Consider the following 14,166-nt stretch of genomic DNA (forward strand, 5'->3'; position numbering starts at 1 on the left):
GCAGCAAGTCAGTCTGACAGGCAGAGTCAAATAGACAGTCAAACAGGCAGACATGCAAACAGTCAAATAGACGGTCAGACAGCAAAACAGTTACAGAGCCAGTCAGATAGATGGACCGTCAAATAGACAGTCAAACATGTAAGCTGACAGTCAAACAGGCAGTCAAACAGATAGACAGGCAAATAGTCAGACGAACAGTCAGGGATAAAAGCAAAAAACTGCGGATGCTGGAAATCCAAAACAAAAATAAAAATACCTGGAAAAACTCAGCAGGTCTGACAGCATCTGCGGAGAGGAACACAGTTAATGTTTCGAGTCCGTATGACTCTTCAACAGAACTAAGGAAAAATAGAGAAGAGGTGAAATGATAATCAGGGATAGTCAGTCAGTCAGTTTAACAGACAGCCAAACAGTTGGACAGACAGTTATATAGGCACAGTCAGACGGACAGCCAAACATAGTCAAAAGGTCAGGCAGACAGACAGACGGACATTCAAACTGTCAAAAGACGGTCGACCAGATAGTCAGACATTCAAACAGTTACTCACTTTCTACCTGGAGACTGTATGCACCCAGAGAGACGAGGGGCAGCCCACATCCAATCAGGACTGGAGATGCTGAGAGCGCGAGCCTATGGGAGCGGGCGAGGGTGCGGGGTGGGTGTTGGTGCTGGTGCTGGTGCAGACGGTTGGTTCAGTCGGAGCCGAGAGAGCAGCAGCAGCCGAGTTTGTGATTATGGTTCCCGGCAGCGTATCCCCAACTCAGTCCAGCGCCACCGCCCTCTTCAGCGCCCGTTTCAACTAGCGAGAGGTAAGGAGGCAGCCCCGGGCACTGGGCCGGCTGGGTGGAAGCGGGTGAGGGCGAGACACACCCCACAAACCCCCGACACCCCGACTCCCTGACACCCCGACTCCCGGGGCCTCGGTCTTGACTCCCGGCCCCTCGGTGTTTTCTCTGGGGGGGCCGGGTCAGGCTCCTCTTCGGCATTTCTGCTTTGACTCTGTAAGGAGAAGGTTGGTTGTTTTAGTGCCACGTCTGCTGTTAGGGCCCAGCACGCAGGAAACCTCTGACCGAATGAGTTTGTGAGGAAGGGCAAGGCTAAAGGTGACCGTCCTGGGCCAGAGTGAAACATGGACAGCACTGACCCCCTTCAGTAAATTTTCTATCTTCCTGTTTCTATGTAACACACGCTTGCAATCTTTGATATATAATAATCCCGTTAATTAAATTATAGCCCAGATAATGTTATTCCAAAACGTTTCTATTACTTCTGAAGATTTTTTTCCCCCGGCAATTATTTTCCAGTACCTTGGTCTCCTTCATACACGAGTGTTGCAAGGGGCTTTTCGAATATAAAGTTCTAGCGCGATTAAATTTATTTTGTTCCAATGTGAGTATTTCTAACCCTGGATAGTCATCAAAATTGAAAGTTAATAGATGATTGTTTCCAACCTCTCCCCCCCCTCCCACAGCAGGCAAATGTCTGCAGCTGACCAACTTGAGTTAGAGATCAATCAAAGACAAACATTTTTTATCCTTGGGATTTGAGTGTCATTGGCAAGAACAGCATTTATTGTCCATCCCTAATTGCCCTTGAGAACATGGTGGTGAGCTGCTGCCTTGAACCACTGCAGTCTACGTGGTGTAGGTGCACCCACAGTGTTCTTGGGGAGGGAGTTGCAGGAGTTTGACCCAGTGAGAGTGAAGGAACAGTGGAAGTTCCAAGTCAGGATGGTGCGTGACTTGGAAGGGAGCTTGCAGGCAATGATATGCCCATGCACCTGCCGCTCTTGTCCTGGGTGGTAGTGGTCAGGAGCTTTGGTGAGTTGCTGCAGTGCACCTTGTATGTGGTACAAACTGTTGTTACTGTGCGCTAGTCGAGGGAGTGAATAGTGAAGTGGTCGATGGTGCACTGTTCAAGTGGGATGCTTTGTCTTAGATGGTGTCGAGCTCGTTGGAAAGTATAGGACTGGAGAGCATTCCGCAATCCATCTCCTGGACCCAGTTACCCACTCTGCACTTTCCCTTTTTGAAGGTTCAGCCTGTGTCCTTCGGTTCTGGAGCTTGGTCCAACCAGGAACACATCATAGTTCAATTTATTTAAGAACTTAAATATTCGAACAATATCTCTATTCTGTGGATAAACAATCTTTGATGTTCTCATCTCTCTTCTGTAGGTTAAATGCCTTTAGCTAGTTATTAGTTTGATTGTTCTGACATCCCCAAGTTTTGAGTTTATTGAAGTTCTTATCCTCAAGAATGGCAGTTTTGCCCCCACCACATCTGCCTGCCGTTGTTCTGAAAGGGAGTTTGCTTTTCAGTATGTTTCTGTATTTGCAATTTGTATAATGCTGTATAATTTTGGTGTGGCACTTTTGGTGTGTCTCTTCTGAACAAGTTACTGTCTCTTAAACATATGGAAATAGAGTTTCTGCTTTTGGTGGGGTCAGCCATTCTGCCCTAAAATTTCTGCCAGCTTTAAAAAATGCTGTTATTTCCTGAGCCAGCAGAATTGGACAGCCATTTAAAAAATTTTATAAAAATATTTTGCTTAAAAAAAACCCTTGATATATTTAAGTGTTGTAACCTGGTTAAGTTTGATTATTCTAGTGGAAAAGAGTTTTATCACAAATCACCTTGTCAATCCACCACCTGTGAGTAGCCTGAATTTTCTTTTAAATTACTGAAACTATTTTCCAATTAGATTGGGGCACAACCCTTCACTGTCCTTCACTATTGTTGGAACTCCCTTTCTAACAGCACTGTAGGTGTTCCGACAACACATGGACTGCAGCAGTACAAAAAGGCAGCGCACCACCTTCTCAAGGGCAATTAGGGGTGGGCAATAAACGCTGGTCTAGCCAACGACGCCCACATCTGATGAATGAATAAAAAGAAATACTGAGTGCCTTAGTACTTTTTTGAAATTCATTCAAAAACATTTAGAAGATACCTATGAAGAGTCCTTGTGTCCAAAAGTTTCACGTTAACTTTTGGAGCCTTCTTGAAGACCTGCGTGTTTAACTAACTTGCTGGAGTTTTTTAAAGAGGTAATAAAGAGGGCTGATGAAGGTAATGTTATTGATGTGTTGTTCATGGACTTCCAGAAGGCAATTGATGCAATGCCACACAACAGACTCATGAGATGTTTTCGCTCATGGAATAAAAGGGATAGTAGCAATGTGGATACAAAATTGGCTGAGTCATGGGAAACAGCGAGTAATGGTTAATGGATATTTTTTGGGCTGGATTTGTTGCTAAAGTTTGTAGTGGAGCTCCCCAGGGGTTGGTATTGGGACCCTTGCTTTACCTGATATATGTTAATGATCTAGTTCTTGGTATGCACTTTACGGATGATGCAAAACTTGGAAGCATTGTAAACTGTTGAGGAGGACAGTGTAGAACTTCAGAAGGGCAGAGACAAGTTGTTGGAGTGGGGGCAGATAGGTGGCAGATGAAATTCAATGCAGAGAAGTGTGAGGTGATTCATTTTGTTAGGAAGAACATGGAGAGACAATATAAAATCGGGTACAACTCAAGGGTGTGCAGGAGCAGAGGGACCTGGGTGTATATGTGCATAAGTCATTAAAGGTGGCAGGACAGGTGGAGAGAGCAATTAATAAGGCATACAGTATCCTAGGCTTTATTAATAGGGGCATAGAGCACAAGGGCAAGGAAGGGTTATGCTGAACTTGCATAGGACGCTAGTTAGATCTCAGCTGGAGGATTGTGTACAGTTCTGGAAATATGTGAACACAGTGGAGAGAATACAGAAGAGGTTTACAAAAATGGTTCCAGGAATGAGAAACTTCAGTTATAAAGATAGATTGGAGAAGTTGGGGCTGTTCTTCTTGGAGAGGAGAAGGCTAAGAGGAGATTTGATAGAGGTGTTCAAAATCATGAGGACTGGACAGAGTAGTTAGGGAGAAACTTTTCCCATGTGTAAAAGGATTGAGAACAAGAGGACACAGACTTAATGATTTGTAAAAGAAGCAAATGCAATCACACAATGAGAGGTTCGAGCCTGGAATGCACTGCCAGGAAGTGTGGTGGAGGCAGGTTCAGTCAAGGCATTCAAGAGGGGCATTAGATGATTATCTGAATCAAAACAATGTGCAGGGGTACGGGGAAAAGGCAGGAGAACGGCACTGAGCCAGAATGCTCATTTGGAGAGATGGTGCAGACATGATGGGCCAAATGGCCTGCTTCTGCACTGTAACAAGTCTGTAATTCTGTGAAGTGCACTTGATGGAAACTCTCACTGATGATCAATTCACCCTGGGAGCAAGGCCAATTTTGTATCGGGGCCTGGTTATAGTGCAATGTTTTTAAAACTAACAAAAAGATTGTGGAAAATCCAGTTGCACTGAATACAAGTGGCACTTTTTTTATTTGCTCACGTGGTTGTCGCTGTTATTGCCCATCCCTTTTTCAGAGGGCATTTAAGAGTCAACCACATTGCTGTGGGTCTGGAGTCACATGAAGGCCCGACCAGGTAAGGACAGCAAATTTCCTTCCCTAAAGGACATTAGTGAACCTGATGGGTTTTTATGACAATCGGCAATGGTTTTGTGGTTGCCATCAGACTTTTAAATTCCAGATTTTTATCATATTCAAATTTCACCATCTGCAGTGGTGGGATTCAAACCTGGGTCCCCAAGGCATTACCCTGGGTCTCTGAAATACTAGTCCAGTGACAATACCACTATGCCGCCACGTCCCCTGATCTTTTGCACTGGTATCAGGTAAATTGCGCCAAGAAAACCAACGTAATCAAGTGGAAACTCCAGGCCATGTTTTCTTGTAAACTTAAGGTTTTTACAAATAGAGTAGTCACTCATTTTTGCTTGTGAATTCCATTTTTTTGTCATATGCATTTGTTAATTGTTTTTAAGCCCAAAATTTCAACTTTCATTGATCTTAGGACATTATGATGCAAAGGATTTACTTCATCAAATCTTCTGTTGTGAGGAAGTATGTGATCTTATTGATTATGTAAGGCTTTGGTGACTTCCTATGTAGATAAAGCTTGAGTGTTTTCCAATCCACACAATTGTTCACAAGAGAATAAAACAGCACTTCAATGCTAAGCAACAACAACTTGAAATTATATAGTGCCATTTATCACAGAAAAACATCCCAAGGTGCTTTAGATACATGAGCTAAAGAGGTGACTCAAAGTTTGGACAAGGATGTGGATTTTAAGGAGGAGACATATGAACATATGAATTAGAAGCAGGGGTAGGCCACTTGGCCCTCCGAGCCTGGACTGCCATTCAATAAGACCTTGGTTGATCCGATTACAACCTCAAATCCACATTCCCACCTAACCTTGATAACACTTCACCCCCTTGCTTATCAGGAATCCATCCACTTCTGCATTAAAAATATTCAAAGACTCTGCTTCCACTACCTTTTGAGGAAGGGAGTTCCTAAGATACTCAACTCCTAGAGAGAATATTTCTCCTCATCTCTGTCCTAAACAGGTGACCCCTTACTTTTAAACAGTGACCCCCTAAATACTAGATTTTCCCACAAGAGGAAACATCCTCTCCACATTGACCCTGTCAAGACCCCTTGGGATCTTATATATTTCAATCAGGTTACCTCTTACTTTCTAAACTCCAGCGGATACAAGCCTAGTTTGTCTAACCTTTCCTCATAAGACAACCCGCGCAATCCGGGTATTAGTTTAGTAAACCTTCTCTGAGCTGCTTCAAATGCATTTACGTCCTTCCTTTAAATAAGGAGACCAATACTGTAAACAGTACTCCAGATGTGGTCTCACCAATGCCCTGTATAACTGAAGGATAACTTCCCTACTTTTATATTCAATTCCCCTTGCAATAAGCAATAACATTCTATTAGCTTTCCTCCATTACTTGCTGTACCTGTATACCAGCCTTTTGCGATTCATGCACTAGGACACTTAGACTCCTCTGCATCTCAGAGCTCTGTAATCTCTCTCCATTTAGAAATTATACTTCCTTTTGATTCTTCTTGCTAAAATGGAAAATTTCACGTTTTCCCACATTATAATCCATTTGCTCACTCACTTAACCTATCTATATCCTTTTGTAGCCTCCTTGTGTCCTCTTCACGTCTTGGTATCCTACCTATCTTTGTGTCATCAGCAATTTTAGTACCTATACCTTTGGTCCCTTCATCCAAGTAATTTATATAAATTGTAAAAAGCTGAGGCCGCAGCACTGCTTACTGGCACACCATTCGTCACATCTTGCCAACCAGAAAATGACCCATTTATGCCTACCGTTTCCTGTTAGCAAGCCAATCTTCTAGCTCTGCCAATGTGATACCCCTCATCATAAGTTTTTATTTTTCTTGATAACCTTTGATGTGGCATCTTGTCAAATGCCTCTGGAAATCTAAATACAGTACATCGCCTGATTCCCCTTTATCCACAGCACATGTGACTCCTTCAAAGAGCTCCAATAAATTGGTTAAACGTGATTTCCGTTTCACAAAACCATGTTGACTTTGCCTGCTTACCTTGAACTTTTTCCAAGTGCCCTGTTATAACATCTTTAATAGCATCTAACATTTTCCCCATGACAGACGTTAAGCTAACTGGTCTGTAGTTTCTTGCTTTCTGTCTACCTCCCTTTTTGAATAAAGAAGTTACATTTGCTATTTTTCTAGAGAATTTTGAAAAATTTAAACCACCACATCAACTATCTCCCTAGCTACTCATTTTGAGACCCTAGGATGAAGTCCATCAGGACCCAGGGACTTGTTGGCTCATAGCTTCAACAATTTTCTCAATACTACTTCCCTGGTGATTGTAATTTTCCCGAGTTCCTCTCTCACTTCCAATTCCTGATTTACAGCTATTTCTGGGATGTTATTTGTATCCTCTATAGTGAAGACCAATGCAAAATACCTGTTCAATTCATCTGCCATCTCATTTTCCATTATTACTTCCCCAAACTCACTTTCTATAGGACCAACGCTCACTTTTTAAAATATCTATAGATAATCTTACTGTCTTTAAATTTCGAGCTACCTTTCTCTTGTACTCTAATTTTTTCTTCCTTATCAATTTTTTGGCCATTCTTTCCTGTTTTTTAAAATTCTGTCCAATCTTCTGACCTTCCACCCATCTTTGTGCAATTACATGCTTTTTCTTTAAGTTTGTTGCTATTTTAATTTTTTTTTAGTTAAGCAGGGATGTTCCTCCCCTTGGAGTTTTCCTTTCTCATTGGAATGTATCTATTCTGTGTATTTTGAAATACCCCCTTAAATGTCCACCACTGTTAGGTAGTCTGTACACAACTCTCAAGTTACTTCTTGCCTTTACCATTTCTCATCTCTACCCAGACTATTTCCACATCCTGGTTTCCTGAGCTTTGGTCATCCCTCTCTATTGTGCTAACGCCATCATTAATTAACAGAGTCACCCATCTTTTTTTCTAGCTTCCCAAATGTCACGCACCCTCCAATATTCAGTTCCCAATCTGTGTCATCCGGCAGCCATATCTCTGTAATGGCTATCAGATCGTACTTATTTATTTCTACCTGTGCTCTCAGTTCATCTGCTTTTTTTGAATGCTTCGTGCATTCAGATACGGAGCCTTTAATGTTGTCCTTTTATTATCTTGTAACCTCTAGCCTTATCTGCTGATTTACTCTTAGATTTGTACACTCTGTCCCTTCCTGCACAGTTTGTTTATCAATTTACACATTATCTTTCTCTGTTGCCTTTTCTCTACTCTTTGGTTTACCAAATCTTCCCAAATTTGATCCTTTGCCTCCACTATTTAGTTTAAAACACTCTCTACTTCCCTAGTTATGTAGCTAAAACATTGGCCCCAGCATGGCTCAGGTGTAGACCGTCCCAACGGTATAGCCCCCACTTTCCCCAGTACTGGTGCCAGTGCCCCATGTACCAGAACCCACTTCTCCCGCACCAATCTTTGTGCCACATATTCATCGCTCTAATTTTATGTATCCTATGCCAATTTGCATATGGCTCAGGTAATAAGTCAGAGATTATTACCTTTTGAGGTTCTGCTTTTTAATTTAATGCTTAGATCCTCATTAGTTCCTGCAGAACCTCTTTCCTAGTTCTACCGTGTTGCTGGTACTTACATGGACCATGACGACTAGATCCTCCCTGTCCCACTGCAAGTTCCTTTCCAGCCTGGTGCAGATGCCCCGAACCCTGGCAGCGGGCAGGCAACAGAGCTGATGGACCCTAGCTATTTGCTGCAAGAGAACCGTGTCAATCCTCCTCACTATACTGTCCACGACTACCACTACATTCCTTTTTGCACTCCTCTCCGACCCCCCGCCCCGCCCTGTTTGAATGGCTTCCTGTCCCATGGTCAGTTTGCTCACCCGCGCTGCAGACCCCACTCTCATCCAAACAAGCTGAGAGAGCCTTAAACCTGTTGGACAATTGCAAAGCCTGAGGCTTTTGCACTTTTGTCCTGTGGGTCCCCTTACCTGCCTCACTCGCAGTCACACCATCCTGTCCCTGACCAATGACCAAATCAGAAGACCCTATCCTAAGTGGTGTGACTGGCTCCTGGCACAAAGCATCCAGATGACTTTTCCGCTGCCTGACCTGTTGCAGTGTCTGCAGCTCGGCCTCCAGCTCAATGGCTCTCAGCCGGAGCTCCTCGACCGCAAACGCTGGGTGCAGACATGTTTGCCCTGGATCTCACTGGCATCCATGAGCTCCCACATCCTGCAGCCTTGACACATCACCTGTCCTGCCATCCTTAATGCGTTGAAATTAATTACTTAATTATATTATTCACTTAGTTATTTCCCTTATTTATTTATTTTATGAACTTTACCACCAGTTCATATACTATTTTAAACCTTGGGACTGAAAAAGACCTTAACCACTTACCAAATACTCATGAAACAGCTATCTCCTTTCCCTGTAGTAGGATAAGAAACAATTCCTTCAGGGAGAAGATAAAAAAAAGCATAAGGAAAGAACCCCCCCCCCCCGCAACCTTTAACCCCCTGCTGTTTGCGTCCCCCCCTTCGATCAAACCCCCTGGCGTTCGCATCCCCCCCCTTGATCAAACCCCCTGGCGTTCGCATCCCCCCCTTGATCAAACCCCCTGGCGTTCGCGTCCCCCCCCTCGGTCAAACCCCCTGGCGTTCATGTCCCCCCCTCGGTCAAACCCCCTGGCGTTCGCGTCCCCCCCCTCGGCCAAACCCCCTGGTGTCCGTTTCCTTCCCTCCCACCCAGCTCCCAGGTATGCACTCAGTTCCAAAGCTGCACTTCTTTGCCTTGGCTGCACTAAAGGACCATGAATTTATGGTAAACTGAACTGGACCTAGAGAAACCAGTTTCAACTGGTTGGCTAATTAACTTAGTAGCTCCCTCAGCAGAGTGTGTTTACCCTGTCTAAGGCTGGAAGAAAGTCTACTTACGCAGTCCCATGCCCAACCTTGGGCAGGCCAGAAGCTAGGAATCTTGCGACGAGTAACTCACCTCCTCACTCCCCAAAGCCTGTCCACCATCTACAAGACCCAAGTCAGGAATGTGATGGAATACTCCCCACTTGCCTGGATGAGTGCAGCTCCAACAACACTCAAGAAGCTTGACACCAACCAGGACAAAGCAACCCACTTGATTGGCACCCCATCCACAAACATTCACTCCTCCCACCACTGTAGATGCACAATGGCAGCACTGTACCATCTACAAGGTGCACTGCAGGAACTCACCAAGGCTCCTGAGGCAGTACCTTCCAAACCCACGACCACCACCATTTGAAGGACAAGGGCAGCAGACAGATATGAATGCCACCACCTGGAAGTTCCCCTCCAAGCCACTCATCATCCTGACTTGGAAATATATAGCCGTTCCTCCACTGTCACTAGGTCAAAATCCTGGAACTCTCTCCCTAACAGCACTGTGGGTGTATCTACACCATGTGGATTGCAGTGGTTCAAGTAGGCAACTCACCACCAACTTCTCGAGGGCAATTAGGGATGGGCAATTAATGCTGGCCTAGCCAGTGCTGCCTACATCCATAAATGCATTTTAAAAAATGTTGTTGCTGATTACAGTCTAGATTAGATTTTTCAAGAACAAGATTAACACTTTAAACTCCCCCACTCACCAAAGTCCCAGCTCTGCACTCCGTTCCAAAGCTGCACTTGTTTGCCAATGTAGGGAGAAGTAGGTTTAAGGACAGAAAATCACTGTGGGACCTTTGTGACTGAAAGCACAGCTGTCAGTAAGACATAAGAAAGTGGGATGCACAGGAGACTGCTGTCAATGAATGAAGAGTTCAGGTGACATTTTAAGGATGGAGAGGCATTTTAGAAAGGAACACAAATTCTAATAAGTTTTTGGAGCGCTGAGCACCAGCGCAGGCCAGTGAGGGTGCTGGGACTGTGGAGCATGGATGGAATACAAATTTGGAGTTTGGATGAATTGGAGCTTGTGGTGGGGACTAAGAAGAATGGAGACTGGAGAAACGAGCATTGGCATGAAGTCTGAAAATGTCAAAGGCATGTATGGAGGTTTAATGGCAGATGGGTTGAAGTTGAGGCACATTGTGGAGCTGGAAGTAGGTGATTGCTGCAGTAAAGAAAATAACGATTAGCAGGATAGTTTGAGTCTTTTTGCAAATGTTATTTTAAATTTGTGCCAAGTAGGCTTCTAGTCGCCATCCTCTTGATGCTCATTGACCTTAGTTTTGCTAGAGTTTCTCGATGTCATACTCCATTGAATGCTGTCTTGATGCCAAGAACAGCGACTCTCGCCTCTCCTCTGGCGTTTAGCTCTTGTGTCCATTTCTGGATCAAGGCTGTCATAAAGTCATGAGCCAAGTATCATCAAACAGGTTCCTAGTGAGCTGGTGTTGCTTGGTGTCTCCTTCCAACAGTTTTAACTGTAACAAAACAGGACAGAATGGCCACCAAGTGCCACTTTCAAAGTTCGTTATTTACAGACCACCTATAAACATGGATTTAGGGAATACTTTCATTTGGATTGAGGTACCCATTGAATTTTGGAATTAATACATATATTGCATTGCCCTTTGTTGTACCAAGAAAGAGCACATTTTCCTTCTTGAATTTTTTGCAGGGACGTTATATATAATTATTTGCTCGGGTTTTATTAGGTCCTTTCATACAATTTTTGATTCTGTTGCAAACAAATGCTGCAGTTTTACGCAATATAAATTTATCAATGTGAATAAATTAGGTTGTTGCGTAAGTCTGTAATTTAAACCAAATTTTATTATGCTTCATAAAAGCAGCACCCTGCCAATTGGTAACTCACTGGGTAAATTTACTACCCATTGTGGCACTGAACTGTTAAAGGTCAGAAGGTCCCAGATTTATTCTGCATTAGTGGATCTATGCCAATATAGTGGGTTTGTAGTAGCACTGCAGTTGGTTTGAAATGCTCGACTAGGCAGGGTGAAAAATAAGTCAGAAATGGAGTCTTGAATGCTGTCCGCTGACTAATCTTGTAAAGTGTGAAATTCTGCATTCTGATAAGGGTAACACTCATTGTTTTGATGACGTATATAGTCAAGTGGCCTAGCATTGCTCACTGGCCTAACGCATGCAAAGTGGCAACTTGTACGAGGCACCAGAGGTACGATTGATCTGCGTCCTAGTATAGGTGGCATAATTGTTTGGGCTCTTCTGAAAATCTATATTGGGCGGTGTAGAAGTTGTCTCCAAATGAAACCTAAATGCATAATGTACAAAAAATATAAATAAAATTATAGTTTTGTTTTAGTTTATGCACCAGTGTATTTTTTTAAATTCATTCATAGGATGTGGGTGTTGCAGGCTAGACCAGCGCTTATTGCCCATCCCCAATTGCCCTTGAGATGTGGTGAGCTGCCTTCTTGAACCGCTGCAATCCATGTGGTGTAGGTACACCCACATTGCTGTTAGGGAGGGAGTTCCAGGACTTTGACTCAGTGACACTAAAGGAACGGCGATATATTTCCAAATCGGGATGGTGAGTGGCTTGGAGGGGAACTTCCATGTGGCGTTCCCATGTTTCAGCTGCCCTTGACCTTCTAGATGGTAGTGATTGTGGGTTTAAGGAGCCTTGGTGAGTTCCTGCAGTGCATCTTGTAGATGTTACACACTGCTGCCACTGTGCGTTGGTGGTGGAGGGAGCGAATGGCACCCTATCCACAAACAATCAAGCAGGCTGCTTTGTCCTGGATGGTGTCAAGTTTCTTGTGTTGCTGGAGCTGCACTCACCTAGGCAAGTGGAGAGTATTCCATTACACTCCTGACTTGTGCCATGTAGATGGTGGGCAGACTTTGGGGAGTCAGGAGGTGAGTTACTCACCATAGGATCCCTAGTGTCTGACCTGCCCTTATAGCCACAGTTGTGATATGGCTAGTCCAGTTCAGTTTCTGGTCAATGGTAACCGCCCCCCCCACCCCTGCCCCCAGGATGTTGATAATAGGGGATTCAGTGATGGTAATGCCATTGAATGTCAAGGGGCGATGGTTAGATTCTGTCTTGTTGGAGATGGTGATTGCCTGGCAGTTGTGTGCTGTGAATATTACTTGCCACTTGAGGTGTCAACTGTGGCTCAGTTCATAGCACCCTCGCCTTTGGATCAGAGGGTTGTGGGTTCATGTCCCACTCCCGGAAACCAAGAACTGTGATTGTACTCAAAAGAGTTGCAATCTGTGACTGTTGATAACTCGAAAGAATTTTTTTTTGTTTTTACTTGCCACTTGTCAGCCCAAGACAATATCCAGGCCAGGTCTTGCTGCATTTGGACATGGATTGCTTCAGTATCTGAGGAGTCACAAATCGTGCCACACATTGTGCACTCATCAGCGAGCATCCCCACTTCTGACTCGATGATAGTAGGCTGGTCATTGATGAAGCAGCTGAAGATGGTTGGGCCTAGGACATTATGCTGAGGAACTACTGCAGTGATGTCCTAGAACTGAGATGATTGACCTCCAACAGCTACAACCATCTCCCTTTGTGCTCAGTTTGACTCCAACTCTCCAGCAGAGAGTTTACCCTGATTCCCATTGACTCCAGTTTTGCTAGGGCTCCTTGATGCCGCATTCAGTCAAATGCTGTCTTAATGTCAAGGGCACTCACTCACCTCATCTCTGGAGTTAGCTTTTTGTTCATGTTTGAACCAAGGCTGTAATAAGGTCAGTAATTGAGTGACCCTGGCGAAACCCAAACTGAGTGTCAGCGAGCAGGTTATTGCTAAGCCCAGTGCTGCTTGATAGCACTGTTGATGACTCTTTCCATTACTTTACTGATGATTGAGAGTAGATTTATGGGGTGGTAATTGGCCAGGTTGGATTTGTTCTGCTTTTTGTGTGCAGGACATACCTGGACGATTTTCCACATTGCTGGGTTGTAGCTGTACTGGAACAGCTTGGCTAGGGGAGCGGCAAGTTCTGGAGCACAAGTCTTCAGTGCTATTGTCAGAATATTTTCAGGGCCAATAGCCTTTGCAGTATTCAGTGCCTTCAGCCATTTCTTGACATCACACAAAGTGAATTGAATTGGCTGAAGACTGGCATCTGTGATGTTGGGACCTCTGGAGGAGGTTGAGATGGATCGTTCACTTGGCACTTCTGGCTGAAGATTGTTGCAAATGCTTCAGCCTTGTCTTTTGCATTGATGTGCAAAAGTACAATAGCATATTCTGATAAGTTCTTGTTTTGTAGCCCAAATACTAAGCCCCAGTCAAAGTAGAATACCGAGGAGGTTCCAGTAGTTTGGAGGAAAGACAAAACCGATTGCTGTAATTGCAAACCCAGTAATGTTAGTTCAGTATTGAGCAGAATAATAGAATTGATTAGGATACCTGTATGATAACCTATTTATTAAGCAGCATCATGATCCTGTGCGGCTAAGCTCTTCATCTTTGTTGAGGAAGTGATGTCTCGAGTATGACTGGCTGACTATCAAAAGGCATTTGACGTGCCACATGGAAAAAATACAAACCATAAGCAGTGGGAATTGAGGTAAAATCAAAGCATAGTGAAGAAATCAATTTAAGGCAGGAAGAAACAGATATACACTGAGATACTTTCAGACATCCTATACTGGTGTTGGGGTACTTGTGGGATCAGTGTTGAGATCTCTGTATTTCTGATTTAGGTGAGTTTTGTGTGTTCAGAAACTCAGTGCAAGCTGTTCAAGTTAAT

At 43.9% G+C, this 14,166-nt stretch overlaps 1 protein-coding gene across 3 annotated transcripts in view; it reads left to right on the plus strand.

Moving 5' to 3' along the window:
- The first annotated feature begins 653 nt into the window (after positions 1 to 653).
- Positions 654 to 14,166, plus strand: part of ibtk (inhibitor of Bruton agammaglobulinemia tyrosine kinase) — a 153,849-nt gene continuing 140,336 nt past the window's right edge. For 2 of the 3 annotated variants that reach the window (XM_078542450.1, XM_078542451.1), the window contains exon 1: positions 669 to 810. The gene's annotated coding sequence lies outside the window, so the exon portion shown is untranslated. Of the gene's footprint in view, positions 811 to 14,166 lie in introns of all 3 variants that reach the window. The other variant, XM_078542452.1, reaches the window with a different exon arrangement.

This window comes from Cetorhinus maximus, chromosome 5 (assembly GCF_964194155.1).
Source record: "Cetorhinus maximus chromosome 5, sCetMax3.hap1.1, whole genome shotgun sequence".
NCBI lineage: Eukaryota > Metazoa > Chordata > Chondrichthyes > Lamniformes > Cetorhinidae > Cetorhinus > Cetorhinus maximus.